Source organism: Muntiacus reevesi, chromosome 8 (genome assembly GCF_963930625.1).
Source record: "Muntiacus reevesi chromosome 8, mMunRee1.1, whole genome shotgun sequence".
Taxonomy (NCBI): Eukaryota; Metazoa; Chordata; class Mammalia; order Artiodactyla; family Cervidae; genus Muntiacus; species Muntiacus reevesi.
The window spans coordinates 60015128-60033214 of NC_089256.1; the positions used below are offsets into that span (position 1 = coordinate 60015128).

Below are 18087 nucleotides of genomic sequence, written 5' to 3' on the forward strand. Positions count from 1 at the left end.
TTTGTGTCTTCACTTATTTTTCGTGGTACGTATGGTAAGAACCATGGTTTTTACCTTTAGTTGTGGGCATGGCTTCTGAGGATTTCTTATAGGTATTACAAGGAGGAAATGTATTTCATGTATTTTAAAGTGCTATGTCATGACTCCAGAAATAATTACTGATTAATGTTTTCAGGAGGGAAAAACAAGTAGGAAATGACTGGGTTATGCTTATATTTGCATTTTTATTGACAAGATTGCTGATTTTAAAAGTAAGAGCTTCTGCTTCAATGAATGACTGGTAATAAATATTAATATTTCCTTAACTGTTGTTTCTTATCTGAAAATTCAGAATGTTGGAGCAGCTGAGCTCTATTCACCTCCCTGGCCATTGTAAACTGTGATTCTGTGTTTGCTCTTTCAAGAGGTAGTCAGTCACACTTTGGCTTTCTTCACTGACAAATCAAATTAAGGCAGTGGTTTTCACCAGTGCATGATTTTGCTACCTAGGAGATACTTGGCTATGTTTGGAGACATTTTTGACAGTCACAACCAGGGAGTTGCTACTCCCATCTAATGAGTAAAGGCTAGGGATGCAGCTAAATTTCTTAGAATGTATAGGATGGCTCCCACAAAAAGCATTACTAACAAACTTTTGGAAATGATGGATATGTTATGAAATAGACTGTGGTGATGGTTTGACAGAGCTTGCTTATCTCCATACTCATCAAGTTGAGTACATTGTATACATTAAAATATGTACAGCTTTTTGTATGTCAGTCACAACTCAGTAAAAGTGTGTTTTTTTTTAAAGAATTAATTTTCCATCCCAGAATATTGGGAAACCCAGAAATAAGACAAGGTTGATGTAACTTCCTTTGGTTAAAATATAATTCTTCAGTAGATGTGATATTCTCTCTCTACCATTGTCTTAGTCACCTTGAGCTGCTGTAACAAATATACCACAGGCTGGGTGGTTTAAACAGCAACTGTTTATTTCTTACAGTTCTGAAAGCTAGAATGCAGAGATCACGGTGCCAGCTCAGTCGTGTTCTGGAAAGGGCCCTTTTCCTGCTTCATAGATGGCTGCTTTTTGCTGTGTCCTTATATGGTGGAGCGAGATTATTTCTCCTTTGTCTCTTATGAGGGCACCAATCCCATTTATGGGGGCTCCACACTCATTACCCAATTACTTCCCAAATGCCCCACCTCCTAATACCATCACATTGAAGGATAGGATTTCAACGTATGAATTTTGCATGGACACAAACATTCAGTCTGTAACAGCTGTAACATTTATTTGCTCCTTTGTTCATTCATTCACTCTGAACATTGCCAAATCACTAAGCACATCATCTTTGTATTTCTGTGATATTACGAAATACAGAGGAGGTCTTGTTGAGATATCTGAAGGACTCAATAAATAGCATTCCTCTTCTTACACTGAGTTCTGAAGCAATTGAGAAATTGGACAAGAATCAGTATCTGGGAACCGAAATATCACCCTCATTCTAGTAAAATCGAAGTTAGAGGATGCAGCTTATATTTGCTGGCAGCTAGGCTTCCAGATTCTGAAGCTCAGAGTTGGAAGGCTTATCCACCCAGTCATAGCAGCACTGGACTGGGTGAGTGCCATTGCAGAGTCGGTCCTGAGAGAAGTAGGTCAGACTTGTGTTCTGTGGTCAGCTCATTTCCAAGAGGTAAAAGGAGGGAGCTGAGCCAAGTGTGCATAGCTTATTCTTCCGGATTTGTCAAGTGGTAAACCATTCTCTCTTCCCTTGGATGGAAGGAGGAAAGACATAGGGAGGGCCAAGAGTTTGGTACTAACTGAGCCCCCTCGATAGGACACGTGGGGCTTCCCAAGTGGTGCTAGTGGTGAAGAATTCACCTGCCAGCGCAGGTGACATGAGAGATGTGGGTTCGATTCCTGGATTGGGAAGAGCCCCTGGAGGAAGGCATGGCAACCCATCCAGTGTTCTTGCCTGGAGAACCTCATGGACAGAGGAGCCTGGAGGGCTACAGTTCGTAAGTATCGCAAAGAGTCGTAAGTGACTGAAGCAACTTAGTACATCTTGGACACATAGGGAAAGAAGCAGACACTTTATCTGTAACAGGCCTCAATAAACGTTAGGGGGCTGCGGTACAGAATCTACCTGTACCTTGAATGTCTGCACGGTCTAGAAAGGGACAGTTTTTTTCCCCCTTTCTGGATTTATGTGCATTTATTGTATTTAATCTATCCATTAGTTAACCCACAGTCAGATGACTACAGCGAAAACTAGGAAAAATGAGTTAGAATTTTAGAGAATAAAAGAGATCTTACAAATTACTTTTTCTAGTGGATTATAATCTTGGTTGCACATTGGAATCACTTGGAAAGTGTTTAAAAAATATTGATGCCAAGGCACCATCCCAGACCATTTAAAATATAATCTTGCAAGGTAGGACCTGGGTATTGCTGTTTTATAAAAAGCCACTCAGAGGATTCTGCTGCATAGCCAAGACTGAAAATCACTGATCCATTCTGGCCTTCTCATTTTATGTACAAAAACTGACTCTCAGAGAGTTTTGGTAACTTGCCTAAGGCTATAATTATACTGAGAGCTGGAGTAAGAATCTGGCCTTCTGCCTCGGAGTCCAGTGCTTCTTACTGAAAACAAATCTTTTGGTAGGTCTGCCTTTTTCTTTTTCTTCCTAATTTTAGCTCAGCAAAAGAATTTGCAAAAGCGTGTCAGGAATTCTGGCTCTGGTGCTATCTGGCTAAGTCATTAGACTTCAGTTTCCTTACCTTTTAAAATAGAGAGGTTAGATAAGATAATTTTCAAGGTTTCTTAGTGAAACTGTGTTAGGGAATTCCCCGGCAGTCCAGTGGTTAGGATTTGGCATTTTGATTGTATGGGTCCAGGTTCAATCCCTGGGTCAGGGAACTAAGATCCTGCAAGCTGTGCATAGTGGTCAAAAAATCAGACAAAACTGTGTTAGATAAGATTTACTTTTTTAATTAGTAAAACCGTGTACTTCTATAGTTTCAAAGCATCAGGTGTTTTTTAAAAAATTATTGATTTTTGGCTGTGCTGGGTCTTCATTGCTGCATGGGCTTTTTCTCTAGTTGCTGCACGTGGGGGCTGTTCTCTAGTTGCCTTGCACAGGCTTCTCGCTGCGGTGGCTTCTCTTGTTGGAGAGCATGGGCTCTAGGGGCATACGGGCTTCAGTAATTCAGGCTTCTGGGTTCTAGAGCACAAATGTGCTTTGTTGCTCCAAGGCATGTGGGATCTTCCCGGATCAGGGATCAGGGATCAAACCCGTGTCTCCTGCGTTGGCAGGCAGATTATTTACCACTGAGCCACCAGGGAAGCCCTCAACCAACGCATGAGCTTTACTGCTTCTTAGATAGGGTTAATTGCTGCTGTTGTTTTAGCTTCTGTTAAGAATCTAGCAACTGTGATGCTAGGTGTTTTAGATACTTTAATCCATTTTAATTGAAATATTTTAGGATGGGTTTCTGGTGGGGAATCTTTAAAGTAATCATTAAAATCTAGCTGCTGTCACCATTTAAAATTATAATGCCTTGAATATCTGAACTTCTTTAATTTGTTGCATTAATTTACTGTACAGGTGGCCTTTAGGGAGGTGTTTGCATAGTATGGAACATCAGATAAAAATGCTGCTAATTCTTGGATATTTCCAAGTCTGGTTATATTCAAATATCTGAATAGTTACCTGAATTTTTTTAATGTAATCCTAATATCCCTGGTGACTCAGAGTGTAAAGATTCTGCCTATAATGAAGGGAACCTCGGTTCGATCCCTGGATCGGGAAGTTCCTGTGGAGAAGGAGAGGGCTACCCCCTCTAGTATTCTTGCCTGGAGAATCCCATGGACAGAGGAGCCTGGTGGGCTACAGTCCATAGCGTTGCAGAGTCGGACAAGATTGTGCAGGAGTGACTAACCCTTTCACTTTCCATATTTCTCAATAGACAAATAAAATGAGATAAAATTACTTAATCCAGTTCTGTTCTTTTAGTTATCTTTGTGTTCATTAATTTTCTTACGGTAATCGTCTTAGAAAATACTATTTGAAATTTAAATTGTTAATTTGAATTGTTTTAGCTTCTGACTCTTGAGGGCAGGGTCTATATTTTACAGGGATTGAGTTATTATGTACCTCCCGCTTCCCTGCCCCACATGGTTCTATCATTGGCGCTTAAGAAGTGCATAATGAATGTTGATTAGCTTCACTCCTGGGCTTCCCTGATAACTCAGTTGATAAAGAATCTGCCTGCAATGCAGGAGACCCCGGGTTCAATTCCTGGGTCAGGAAGATCCCCTGGAGAAGGGATAGGATATCCACTCCCGTATTCTTGGGCTTTGCTTGTGGCTATTGACTATGTCAAAGCCTTTGACTGTGTGGATCACAATAAACTGTGCAAAATTCTGAAAGAGATGGGCATACCAGACCACCTGGCCTGCCTCTTGAGAAACCTATGTACAGATCAGGAAGTAACAGTTAGAACTGGACATGGAACAACAGACTGGTTCCAAATAGGAAAAGGAGTAAGTCAAGGCTGTATATTGTCACCCTGCTTATTTAACTTATATGCAGAGTACATCATGAGAAACGCTGGACTGGAAGAAACACAAGTTGGAATCAAGATTGCCGGGAGAAATAGCAATAACCTCAAATGTGCAGATGACACCACCCTTATGGCAGAAAGTGAAGAACTAAAGAGCCTCTTGATGAAAGTGAAAGAGGAGAGTGAAAAAGTTGGCTTAAAGCTCAACATTCAGAGAACTAAGATCATGGCATCTGTTCCCATCACTTCATGGGAAATAGATGGGGAGACAGTGGAAACAGTGGCAGACTTTATTTTTGGGGGCTCCGAAATCACTGCAGATGGTGACTGCAGCCATGAAATTAAAAGATGCTTACTCCTTGGAAGGAAAGTTATGACCAAACTAGACAGCATATTAAAAAACAGACATTACTTTGCCAACAAAGGTCCGTCTGGTCAAGGCTGTGGTTTTTCCAGTGGTCATGTATGGATGTGAGAGTTGGACTGTGAAGAAAGCTGAGCGCTGAAAAATTGATGCTTTTGAACTGTGGTGTTGGAAAAGACTCTTGAGAGTCCCTTGGACTGCAAGGAGATCCAACCAGTCTATCCTAAAGGAGATCAGTCCTCGTGTTCATTGGAAGGACTAATGCTGAAGCTGAAACTCCAGTACTTTGGCCACCTGAGGCGAAGAGTTGACTCATTGGAAAAGACCCTGATGCTGGGAGGGATTAGGGGCAGGAGGAGAAGGGGATGACATAGGATGAGATGGCTGAATGGCATCACCGACTCAATGGACATGAGCTTGAATAAACTCTGGGAGTTGATGATGGACAGGGAGACCTGGCATGCTGCGGTTCATGGGGTGGCAAAGAGTCGGACACAACTTAGCGACTGAACTGAACTGAAGCTGGTAAAGAATCTGCCTGCAGTACAGGAGACCTGAGTGTGATCCTTGGGTTGGGAAGATCCGCTGTAGAAGGGAAAGGCTACCCACTCCAGTATTCTGGTCTGGAGAATTCCATGGACTGTATAGTCCATGGGGTTGCAAAGAGTCAGACTTGACTGAGCGACTTGAGCTTTCACTTTCACTTTATTACTATTTTATACCTTGGTGTTGATAGTCCACTGTGTCTTTTTTCCATGTATATCATAACTGGGATTTTCCTTTTGTCACTATCTGGTAATGCAGTCTACTAAAAACTCACTAAGAATAATGAATAGGATTATTTCATTAGATGATTCTACAAGTGCTATTTATAGAGCCTTTTATGCTTGTCCATGGGCTTCCCTGGTGCTCAGATGGTAAAGCACCTGTATGCAATGCTGGAGACCCGGGTTCAGTCCCTGGATTGGGAAGATCCCCTGGAGAAGGAAATGGTAACCCACTCCAGTACTCTTGCCTGGAAAATCCCATGGACAGAGGAGCCTGGTAGGCTACAGTCCATGGGGTCACAAAGAGTCAGACACGACTGAGCGACTTCACTTACTTACTTGTGCTTGTCCATAAGTCTATGACTGGATAATGTTTTTCTAACTTCTGAATAAACCTCAAGTGAGGCAGGAATCAAGACCCTGCTCTTTTCAGCCATGTTAGAAGAAAAGGAATACTTTGTTTAAGCAATGTTGTGTTTCTTTCAACTTCTGTTCTTAAAATACTGTCAAAAAAAGTATGACATAGTTAATTCTTTACGAAGTCTCACTTTTTTTCATTTTTAGCTTTCTCCCTGTTTTTCCTTTTTTCTAGTCTAGGTGAAAGTTTGTAGATCCTTTTTTCTTCTAGTGTAAGTGAAAGTTTCTGCAGGAAGGCAAATATTAGATAGGCTACTTTGGTTTTGTCCCAGTTCTCTATAGGGTTTGTGTGCACGTCAAGCGGCAGCTATCATTTTGGGATAAAAATGTTAAAAATTTAACTCATGTTCAGTGAGTTCAGGTTTGAGATAATGCCATGGGAGTCTCTACGCTTGCAATAGATTCTGGGATTTTTTTTTCAAGTACTATGGTTATTATTGATTATTGTTTATATATACCAAAAGAAAATAATTAGTCTATAGATGGATAAATCCAGGGATATAATGATGTTTTGTGTGCTAAGTTGCTTCAGTTGTGTCTGTCTCTTTTTGGATGTTTAGATTGGTTAAAATATTTTCTTTTTTGTATATTATAAACAATAATAATAATCATGTTACCTCAAAAAGGAAATCTCAGAATCTGCAACTGCAGGAAGATTCCCATGACATCTCAAACCTGAGTACTGAACATGAGTTAGATTTTTAACATATTTGTCCCAAAATGATAACTGTTGTTTGATGTGCACTATCATTTGGGGATAAAAACTATTTCCTCCAGTGTATCCAAATCCTATTTCTACTTGCGGCAGTCACGGCATTTCAAGTGATCAAGAGCTATCAGTGGCCGCTGGAAATACTCCAGTGTACCTAATACTGCGTAGCATAGGACTAGGACATGGCCTAAATATTATCTTTTCTTAAAAATTGACAGTTCCTGTCTATACTTACAGGTGAGAACACCTGTTGCTTGGAAAGAATAAAAATTTCATGTGCCACAAAAAATTTATATTAGATAGAACAAGATAGAGAGTCCAGGGATACACTCATGCACCTATGGGTACCTTATTTTTTAACAAAGGAGGCAAGAATAGACAATCAGGCAAAGATAACCTCTTAAATAAGTGGTGCTGGGAAAACTGGACAGCTAGCTACATGCTAAAGAATGAAATTAAAACTCTCAATGACATAAATCAATGCAAGATCCTCTGTGACCCACCTCCTAGAGTAATGGAAATAAAAACAAACATGTGGGACCTAATTAAACTTAAAAGCTTTTGCACAGCAAAGGAAACTACAAACAAGGTGGAAAGACAACCCTCAGAAGGGGAGAAAATAATAGCAAAGGAAACAACTGACAAAGAATAAATTTCCAGAATGTACAAGCAGCTTATACAACTCAATAGCAGAAAAATAAACAACCCAATCAAAAAGTGGCAAAAAGACCTAAAAGACATTTCTCCAAAGAAGACATACAGATGGCTAACAAATACATGAAAAGATACTCAACATTGCTCCTTATTAGAGAAATGCAGATCAAAACTTCAAGATACCACCTTATACCAGTCAGAATGGCCATAATCGAAAAGTCTACAAACAATAAATCCTGGAGAGGATGTGGAAGAAAGGGAACCCTCTTGCATTATCACTCTGGAAGATGGTATGGTGATTCCTTAAAAAAACTAGGAATAAAACCACCATATGACCCAGCAATCCCACTCCTAGGCATATACCCTGAGGAAACCAAGAAAGACACATGTATCCCATTGTTCATTGCAGCACTGTTTACAATAGCTAGAAGATGGAAACAACCCAGATGTCCATCCACAGATGAACGGATAAAGAAGTTGTGATACATATACACAATGGAATATTACTCAGCAATAAAAAGGAACACGTTTGAGTCAGTTCTGATAAGGTGGATGAACCTAGAGCCTAGTATACAGAGTGAAGTAAGTCAGAAGGAGAAAGATAAATATCATATACTAACGCATGTATATGGGCTCTAGAAGAATGGTACTGATGAATTTATTTGCAGGGCAGCAGTGGAGAAACAGACATAGAGAACAGACCTATGGACGCATGGGGAGGGGAGGAGGGAGAGGGTGAGGTGTATGGAGAGAGTAACATGGAAACTTACAATACCATGTGTAATGTAGACAGCCGACAGACATTTGTTGTATGAGGCACGGAACTCACCCAGGGGCTCTTTGACAATCTAGAAGGTGGGGAGGGAGATGGGAGGGAGGTTTTGGAGGGAAGGGAGATAGGTGTACCTAATGGCTGATTCTTATTGAAGTTTGACAGAAAACAACAAAATGCTGTAAGGCAATTATCTTTCAATTAAAAAATAAAAACATTAGATAGAAACTCAAGATAGAGGTTATTTCTTGTGGTGATAGGGTCTGGAGAGGGAGAAGGGGATGAAATGAAGAATGAATCACAGAAATTTCAACTATATTGCTAGTTTTTTATTTAAAGTTAAGTGGTGGGTACATGGAAGTTCATTAGTTTTTCTTTATACTTTTGTGTAAGACATATTTCACAGTTATTATTTTTTAAATGTTGAAAGTAGAAAGTATAAGAATAGATTGTATATGCAGAGACACCCTAAATGTAATTTTTTTAGCCAGTTGGGAATGCTTATATGAATTATTTGTTGAAAAGCTTTGCAGAAATAAATTTTCTAGATAAATTTGAAAATAGTGGAATTATTTGGCAATGGAAACTTAATGTTTCAAGTCTAAAAGACAGGGTGAAAGAGAGCCAGAATAGAGAAAAGTGATGCTTGCTGGGAAATAAGGAAATGAGGGCAGGTGACAGATATTCACTTAACGAGTTTCTTGTTATAGTTAGAATATTGTCACACAGTGAGCCACAGAGTCATACACAAGTCATCAGTGACATCTGTCAAAGTCTTAGGACTGGGAGGGATGTAGGTGAAAGAGAAACCAAAGTCTTAACTTTCCTAAAGAACAACCTACACAAGTTCACTTAAGTTTCTCTGTTTTGGGGGTTTTTTCCCTTGTTAATATGAGCTGATTTATTTTCTCCCTGAGCATGTCATTTTACATCAAGGCTTAAATCAATACCTTTCACTGCATATAAGATTCCTTATCTTTTTGGAGTAGAGGAGTGACTCAGAAGCCCAGTTGTAAATCTCAGCCTCTGTTGGTGGTGACAAACACAGGGCTTACCCAGCTCTGAAATCATCCAGACTTTCCATTGGCAGGATTCCAGAGACAGCCCACTTAAGAAATCTTTTAGAAACTGGACTGCCTTCTAAGAAATTTGAGTCTAAAATACTTTTTAAAAAATCATAAAAAGTAGACAGGCATGCAACTTGCACGATAAAATATTTTTGCACAGTTGCCATTAGCTTATCTCAGAATTGATCTTTGACAGTTATGTCTCTCCTTTGTTCCCTTATTCTCTTCTGTACTTAGCACTTTGCACTGGTATAGCAAAAAGAAGCAGGCTTTCAGTAAAATTATGAAAAGTTTCTCCCTTCATCAGCATCAGAATGCATCTCTGCACTTGTAAAAACCAAAGCAAACCTCAGACAAGACTAAACAAAACCCAGCTAGAAAACTAAACAAAAAAGTTAAAAACCCTACTAGAAAAAATATGACTCTTAAACTTTCTGTCTAGGTAAGTTTCCCCATTTTTTTTTTTTTAGTTTTCTTTAAGTGGGCAAAATACTGAAGTTTAAAAATACTCCTGATTTTCACAATTGTGTTTAAATCCTCTGTATACTCTTCAGTGTATGATTCCTACAACTGCACCTTCTACTCAGGTAGGCCTGGGAGCAGAACTTAACAATATGTATCCCATTACCCATAGAATCCTCATGACAGTGTGACAATTGAACCACTTAGATCTATAGTTGTACAACTTCCCTTAGAATCTTTATGGTAGGTTTTAATGGGTGAGCTTTAGTAGGCCAAGAACCTTCCCGTGGGGGGATCTCTAAATAAGTATGTGCTACATAAATTACTAATTTTAGGGTAGATTTCCAAGGCAAAATTTTTCTAAAAAATTTAGTTTTTAAATCCGTATTTTCTCAACTATTTGCTTTGAGTTACCTGATGTGCCAGAACAGTTCTATTAAAAGCAGCTTTTTCATTGAACCACCTCTAACTTCAGAGTAGCTATTGAGTAGACATACTAAAGGAAATATTTTTGTAGTTAGGATATCACATACCTTTCCAAAGTGTTTCCATTAACACACTTCTTTTAACTTATAGTCATTAAATAAACATTTATTTAGTACCTTTTATATGACAGCGATGGTAGCTCATCTGCTTTTCCTCTGCTGAAGTCATATTATATAGAATATGCCACCATAGGAGTGATGATCATGTTATCTACTCAATAACTATCTTTGCCTTTTCTTTTTAAATTTAATGTTTTAATTCAGTTGGGGTATAAACATATGCTGCTGATACAAACATAAGTACTTCTAATACTGCATAAAGATCCAGACTTCTTCAAAAAAAAGGGGGGGATATATCATTAAAAATATTCACTGTATAAATACTCACTGCTGGATTCATTAATATCCATCAAGTGTGATTTAAGTTATAATATTTACACTTGAACATTTCCCCTCTTTGTTTATTTTTTCATCTTTTAAAAACAAAAAATTAAAACTTCATAGTGGTTCCTTAATTTAAATGCTTTTTTAAAGAAATTTTAAAGTGAGGATAATGTTGGACAGAGAACAAAATGTCCCCCACATAATTTAGGCAAATTGTCAATAGAAAAAGCACTGATATGATTTAAATCAGTAAGGTATGGTAATTGAGCCATTTAATGATATAAAATAGAAAGTATAACATGAACTTTTGCCTAATTAATTAGCTATTCCCCTAGTGTCCTCTTATTGCAAGGGAGTTAATTTTGAAGAGAGAGTAATTGCTGTTCTCAGTGTACACTCTCAGGGATGGTAATGTTCATATTCATGGCCTCAGATACCTTACAGACTGCTAAAATTTTGTATGTCCTTTAGATACCTCTCTCCTGTGTTTTAGGTACTTGTCCTAGCAGCTCATTAGGTGTCTGGATGTGAATATCCACAGGTACTTCAAGTTCAACATGTTTAAGACCTTACACATCATCTACCTCCCTCCCCAAATCCACTCCTCTCATTATTCTTTAACAGCTTTATTTGAATATATGTGACAGTCAATAAACTGCATATATTTAAAGAGTACAGTTTGATAAGTTTTTACGTATGTGTGCAGCCCCTAAACTATCAACACAGTCCAGATAGTGAACATATCCATCCCCAAAGTCTTGTTGTGTCCCTCTGTAAGCCCTGCTTTCTTCCATCCCCTCCTGTGTCCCCCCTCTTCCTCTCCACCTCCAGCAGCAACCACTGGTCTGCTTTCTGTCACTGTGGAGTAATTGCAAATTTCTAGAGCAGGCTTTGGCAAAGTATGGCCTGCTATCATGTTTGCAGGTAAAGTTTTTTTTTTTTTTAATTTTATTTTATTAGTTGGAGGCTAATTACTTCACAACATTTCAGTGGGTTTTGTCATACATTGACATGAATCAGCCATAGAGTTACACGTACTCCCCATCCCGATCCCCCCTCCCACCTCCCTCTCCACCCGACTCCTCTGGGTCCTCCCAGTGCACCAGGTCCGAGCACTTGTCTCATGCATTTCAAGTAAAGTTTTGCTAGAACACTGCAAAACCTGATGTGTGTACTATCTATGGCTGCTTTCGTGTTATAGTGGGAGAATTGAGTGCTTGCAACAGAAACTTTATGGCTCACAAAGCCTTAAGATACTTGCTATTTGACCCTTTACAGAAAAAACTTGCTGATAGCTCTTTCAGAGTTTTCTCTGAAATCATACTGAATCACACAGGATGTACTTTCTCCAACCTCTTCTTTCATTCAGCATCATTGTGATATTTGTCCATGTCTTACACGTTCTCATTAGTCCCTTCCTCTTTATTGTTAAGTAGTATTTCCTTGTCTGGATACACCACAGTTTATCTGTTCCCCACCTGTAGATGGACATTTGTGTTACTGCCAGGTTTTGACTATTGCAAATACAAGTGCAATGGGCATTCATGCTTAGTCATAAGAATATCTGGATCATATGTCTAAAGAATGTTTAAACCTTCAAAGTATTTCACAAAGTAGTATCAAAATATGTCTTCAGACAAGGTGTGAGAGTTCTAGTTTCTCCATATCCTGCTAGCACTTGGTACAGTTAGTCTTTTGAATCTGAGCCTTTCTAATAGGTATGTGGGCTTCCCAGGTGTCTCAGTGGTAAAGAATCAGCCTGCCAATGCAGGAGATGCAGGTTTGATCCCTGGGTCGAGAAGATTCCTAAAGAAGGAAATGATAACCCACTCCAGGACAGAGGAGCCTGGTGGGTTACAGTCTATGGGGTCACAAAAGAGTCAGACATATTTAGCGACTGAACAACAAATATATAGTGATTTTTAAATTGGATTGTGCATTTTAAATTGTATTTCCATAATGACTAATGATGTTGAGCATGCTTTCATGTATTTGCTATCTGTGTATCTTTGATGTCTGTATTCAAAATTTTTGCTCAGTTTTTAATTTGTTTTATTATTATTGAGTTTTGAAAGTTCTTTATATATTTTGGATACTAGTCCTTTGCTAGATATATGATTTGCAAATATTTTCTTTCAGCTCGTTCTTGTCTTTTCATTCTCCTAACACTATTTTTGGAGAGCTGAAGTTTGTAATTTTGATAAATTCTAGTTTGTCAGTTTATTCTTTTGAATCGTGCTTTGGATATCATCTAAAAGCTTTCCACAACCTAATGTCATAAAAATTGTCCTATGTTTTCTTAGAGAAATTTAATGGTTTTCAGTTTTATATTTATGACCTTAGCTTGAGTTGATTTTTGTTTGGGGTGTCAAGTATGGATCAGATGTCTTTTATATATATATATCAAGTTGTTTCAGTATCATTTGTTTAGAAGACTAGTATTTCTTCACTGAATTGTCTTTCCATCTTTGTCAGAAATTAGTTGTCCATTATATGTATGGAACTATTTCTGTACTCTCAGTTCTGTCCCATTGATCTACTTGGCTATCTTGATGCCAGTAGTGCTGTCTTCATTACTCTAGCTTTTTATAAGAAGTCTGGATATCAGGTATTGATAAGCCTCCAACTTTGTTAGTTTGACTAATCTAGGCCCTTCCACTTTTATATGACATTTACATGACTGAGCGACTGACACTTTTAATGACTTAGAATCACTTTTCAGCTGCTGAGCTTTTGATTGAGATTGTGTTCAGTTTATACATCAGTTTGGGAGAAATTGACAACAATACTGAGTTTTCAAACCTGTGAATAAGATATCTCTCTTCTTATCTGGGTCTTCCTTAATTTTCCTCAGCAGTGCTTTGTATTTTCCAGTGTGTGTGCTCTACTCAGTTTTGTCCAACTCTTTGCAACCCGTGGACTGTCCATGGGATTCTCCAGGCAAGAATACTGGAGTGGATTGCCCTGCCTTTCTCCAGGGAATCTTCCTGACCCAGGAATCGAACCTGCATCTCCTGCGGATCCTGCATTTCAGGCAGATTCCTTATCACTGAGCCATCAGGGGAAGCCCAGAATTGGGTATTTTTAAAAAACCCAACTTGATAATTTCTTTTAGTTGGATTTTAACCTTTTACATTTATTGTAGTTATTGATGTGCTTAGCTTTACAAGTGTTATGTTGGTATACTTATTCTTTATCCCTTTTTCTCTTTCCTTTTGAATTAGTTGATTCCATTTCATTTTCTTTGTTGGCCAATTAAGTGATTCTTTGTTATTTTACTGGTTATTTTAGGGTTTAAGGTATCAAACTTACCATAGTCTACTTTCAATGATATATCGTATAGTGTCTGTATTATATTATAGGTAATATACATCATATTACATGTAGTATAAGAACCTCGTGATAGCATACTTCCATTTCTCCGCTTTGGCCTTTGTGCTGTTATTGTCATGCATATTACTTTTCATGTTATATTAGTAAATTCCATAATACACTGGGGTTTTTTTTGTCCAAATGATCATTTGCCTTCTAATAAGATTGAAATAATAATTTATGTATATATACATGAGGTTTCCATTTCCAGTGTTCTTCATTCCTTTGTGTAGATCCATAGTTCCATCTGTTACCATTTCCTTCTTCCTGAAGGATGTCCTTTGATTTTTTTTTTTTTTGGTAGTGTGGGTCTACTGGTAATGAATTTTTTCACCTTTTGTATATCTGAAAATATCTTTATTTAGCCTTCACTTCTGAAAGGTGTTTCCCAGGGAATAGAATTCTAGGTTGACAACACTTAAAAAATGTTGTTCTACTGGTTTATTGTTTGCATATTTTGACAAGAAATCTTTATTCCTTCTTGTATTTGATCCTCTGTCTTTTTACTCTGGCTTCTTTTAAAAAGATATCCCCCCCAAAATACTCTGTACCCATTATCAGTTATTCCCCTGGTACTCCCCCCAGCCATCTCTCTGGACCTAGAAAACCACTAATATACTTTCTCTCATTATGGATGTGCCTGTTCTGACATTTCATATAAAGTGAGTCATAGAACATACGGTTTGTGTGTCTGACTTCTTAGCATAATTTTTTTATGTTTCTTTTTTTTATTGAAGGATAATTGCTTTACAGAATTTTGTTATTTTCTGTCAAACCTCAGCGTGAATCAGCCATAGGTATACGTATATGCCATCCCTCCTGAACCTCCCTCCCATTCTCCCTCCCCACCCCACCCCTCTAGGCTGATACAGAACCCCTGTTTGAGTTTCCTGAGACACACAGCAAATTCCTGTTGGTTGTCTGTTTTATACATGGTAAGGTAAGTTTCCATGTCACTCTCCATACATCTCGCCCTCTCCTCTCCTCTCCCCATGCCCATAAGTGTATTCTCTACATCTGTTTCCCCATTGCTGCCCTGTAAATAAGTTCTTTGGTACCATTCTTCTAGATTCCGTATATATTGTTAGAATATGATATTTATCTTTCTCTGACTCACTTCACTCTGTATAATAGATTCTAGGTTCATCCACCTCATCAGAACTGACTCAAATGTGTTTCTTATTATGGCTGAGTAATAGTCAATTCTGTATATATACCACAACTTCTTTAATTCTTTTTGTTGTAATGGTGAATGGGATTGATTCCTTAAATTATCTTTCTGATTTTTCATTGCTAGTATATAGAAATGCAAGTTATTTCTGTGTGTCGATTTTGTATCCTGCAACTTTGCTAAATTCACTGATTAGCTCTAGTAATTTTCTAATACTATCTTTAGGATTTTCTATGTACAGTATCATATCATCTACAGACAGAGCTTTACTTCTTTTTTTCTGATCTTGATTCCTTTTATTTCTTTTTCTTCTCTGATTGCTGTAGCTAGGACTTCCAGAACTATGTTGAGTAATAGTGGTGAAAGTGGACACCCTTGTCTTGTTCCTGATCTTAGGGGGAATGCTTTCAGTTTCTCACCATTGAGAATAATGTTGATGTAGGCTTATCGTATATGGCCTTTACTGTGTTGAGGTAGTTTCCTTCTATGCCCATTTTTTGAAGAGTTTTAATCATAAATGGGTGCTGAATTTTGTCAAAGGCTTTTTCTGCATATATTGAGATTGTCATATGATTTTTATCTTTCAGTTTGTTAATATGGTGTATCACATTGATTGATTTGTGTATATTGAAGAATCCTTGCATTGCTGAAATAAACCCAACTTGGTCATGGCATATGAGCTTCTTGATGTGTTGCTGAATTCTGTTTGCTAAAATTTTGTTGAGGACTTTTACATCTGTGTTCATCAGTGATATTGGCAGGTAGCTTTCCTTTTTTTTTGTATTGTCTTTGGTTTTGGTATTAGGGTGATGGTGGCCTTGTAGAATGAGTTTGGAAGTGTTCCTTCCTTTGCAGTTTTTTGAGTTTTTTAAGGATAGGCATTAGCTCTTCTCTAAATGTTTGATAGAATTCTCCTGTGAAGCCATCTGGTCCTGGGCTTTTGTTTTGGGGGAGATTTTTTAATCACAGCTTCAATTCCAGTGCTTGTAACTGCGTTATTCATAATTTCTGTTTCTTCCTGGTTCAGTCTTGGAATATGGAACTTTTCTAAGAATCTGTCCATTTCTTCCAGGTTATCTATTTTATTGCCATATAGTTGTTCATAATAGACTCTTATAATCCTTTGTATTTCTACATTGTCTGTTGTAACCTCTCCTTTTTAATTTCTAATTTTGTTGATTTGATTCTTCTCTCTTTTTATCTTGATGAGTCTGGCTAAAGGTTTGTCAATTTTGTTTATCTTCTCAAAGAACCAGCTTTTAGTTTTATTAATCTTTACTGTAGTTTCTTTTGTTTCATTCTCATTCACTTCTGCTTGGATCTTTATGATTTTTTTTCCTTCTACTAATTTTGGGGGTTTTTTGTTCTTCTTTTTCCAGTTGTTTTAGGTGTAAAGTTAGGTTGTCCAGTTGCTTTTCTTGTTTCTTGGGTTAGGATTGTATTGCTATAAACTTCCCTCTTAGAACTGCTTGTGCTGCATCCCATAGGTTTTGAGTTGTCATGTTTTCATTGTCATTTGACTCTGGAAATGTTTTGATTTCCCTTTTGCTTTCTTCAGTAACCTGTTGTTTATTTAGAAACGTGTTGTTTAATCTCCATGTGTTTGTGTTTCATACAGTTTTTTTCTTGTAATTGATATCTAGTCTCATAGTGGTGTAGTTGGAGAAGATGCTTGATATGATTCAGGTTTTCGTAAATTTACTGAGGTTTGATTTGTGACCCAAGATGTGGTCTATCCTAGAGAATGTTTCATGTGCACTTGAGAAGAAAGTGTATTCTTCTGCATTTGGGTGGAATGTCCTGAAGACATCAATGAGATCCATCTCATCTAATGTATCATTTAAGACTTGTGTTTCCTTATTACTTTTCTGTTTGATGATATGTCCAAGGGTGTGAGTAGGGTGTTAAAGTCTCCTGCTATTATTGTGTTACTGTCAATTTCTCCTTTTATGTCTGTTAGTGTTTGTCTTATGTATTGAGGTGCTCCTATGTTGGGTGCATAGGTATTTACAATTGTTACGTCTTCCTCTCGGACTGATCCCTTGATCATTATGTAGTGTCCTTCCTTATCTCTTGTGATCTTCTTTATTTTAAGGTCTAGTTTGGCTAACATGAGGATCGCGACTCCAGCTTTCTTTTGCTTCCTATTTGCACGGATATATTTTTCCATCCTCTCACTTTCAGTCTATATGTGTCTTTAGGTCTGAAGTGAGTTTCTTTTTTTTTTTCTCGAAGTGGGTTTCTTGTAGACAACATATATATGGGTCTTGTTTTTGTATCCATTCAACCAGTCTGTGTCTTTTGGTTGGAGCATTTAATCCATTTACATTTAAAATAATTATTGATATATATATTCCTATTGCCATTTTCTTAGGTTGGTTTTGTAGACCTTTTTTCTTCTCTTGTATTTCTTGACTATATAAGTCCCTTTAACATTTGTTGTAAAGGTGGTTTGGTGGTACTGAATTCTGTTAACTTGTGCTTGTCTGAAAAGCTTTTTATTTCTACATCAGTTTTGAATGAGATCCTTGCCGGATACAGTAATCTTGGTTGTAGATTTTCCCCTTTCAGTACTTTAAATATATCTTGCCATTCCCTTCTGGCCTGCAGAGTTTCTGCTGAAAGATCAGCTGTTAAGCATATGGGGTTTCCCTTATATGTTACTTGTTGCTTCTCCCTTGCTGCTTTTAATATTTTTTCTTTTTGTTTAGTGTTTGTTAGTTTGATTAGTATGTGTCTTGGCATGTTTCTCCTTGGGTTTATCCTGTATGGGCCTCTCTGTGCCTCTTGGACTTGATTGACTATTTCCTTTTCCCTGTTGGGGAAAATTTCAACTATAATCTCTTCAAAAATTTTCTCATACCCTTCCTTTTTCTCTTCTTCTTCTGGGTCCCCTATAATTTGAATG

The 18087-nt window shown here is 37.7% G+C and overlaps 1 protein-coding gene across 1 annotated transcript in view; it reads left to right on the forward strand.

The window, feature by feature from the left end:
• C8H3orf70 (chromosome 8 C3orf70 homolog) overlaps positions 1-18087 on the forward strand; it is a 113235-nt gene that overhangs the window by 57998 nt on the left and 37150 nt on the right. The window lies entirely within an intron of this gene.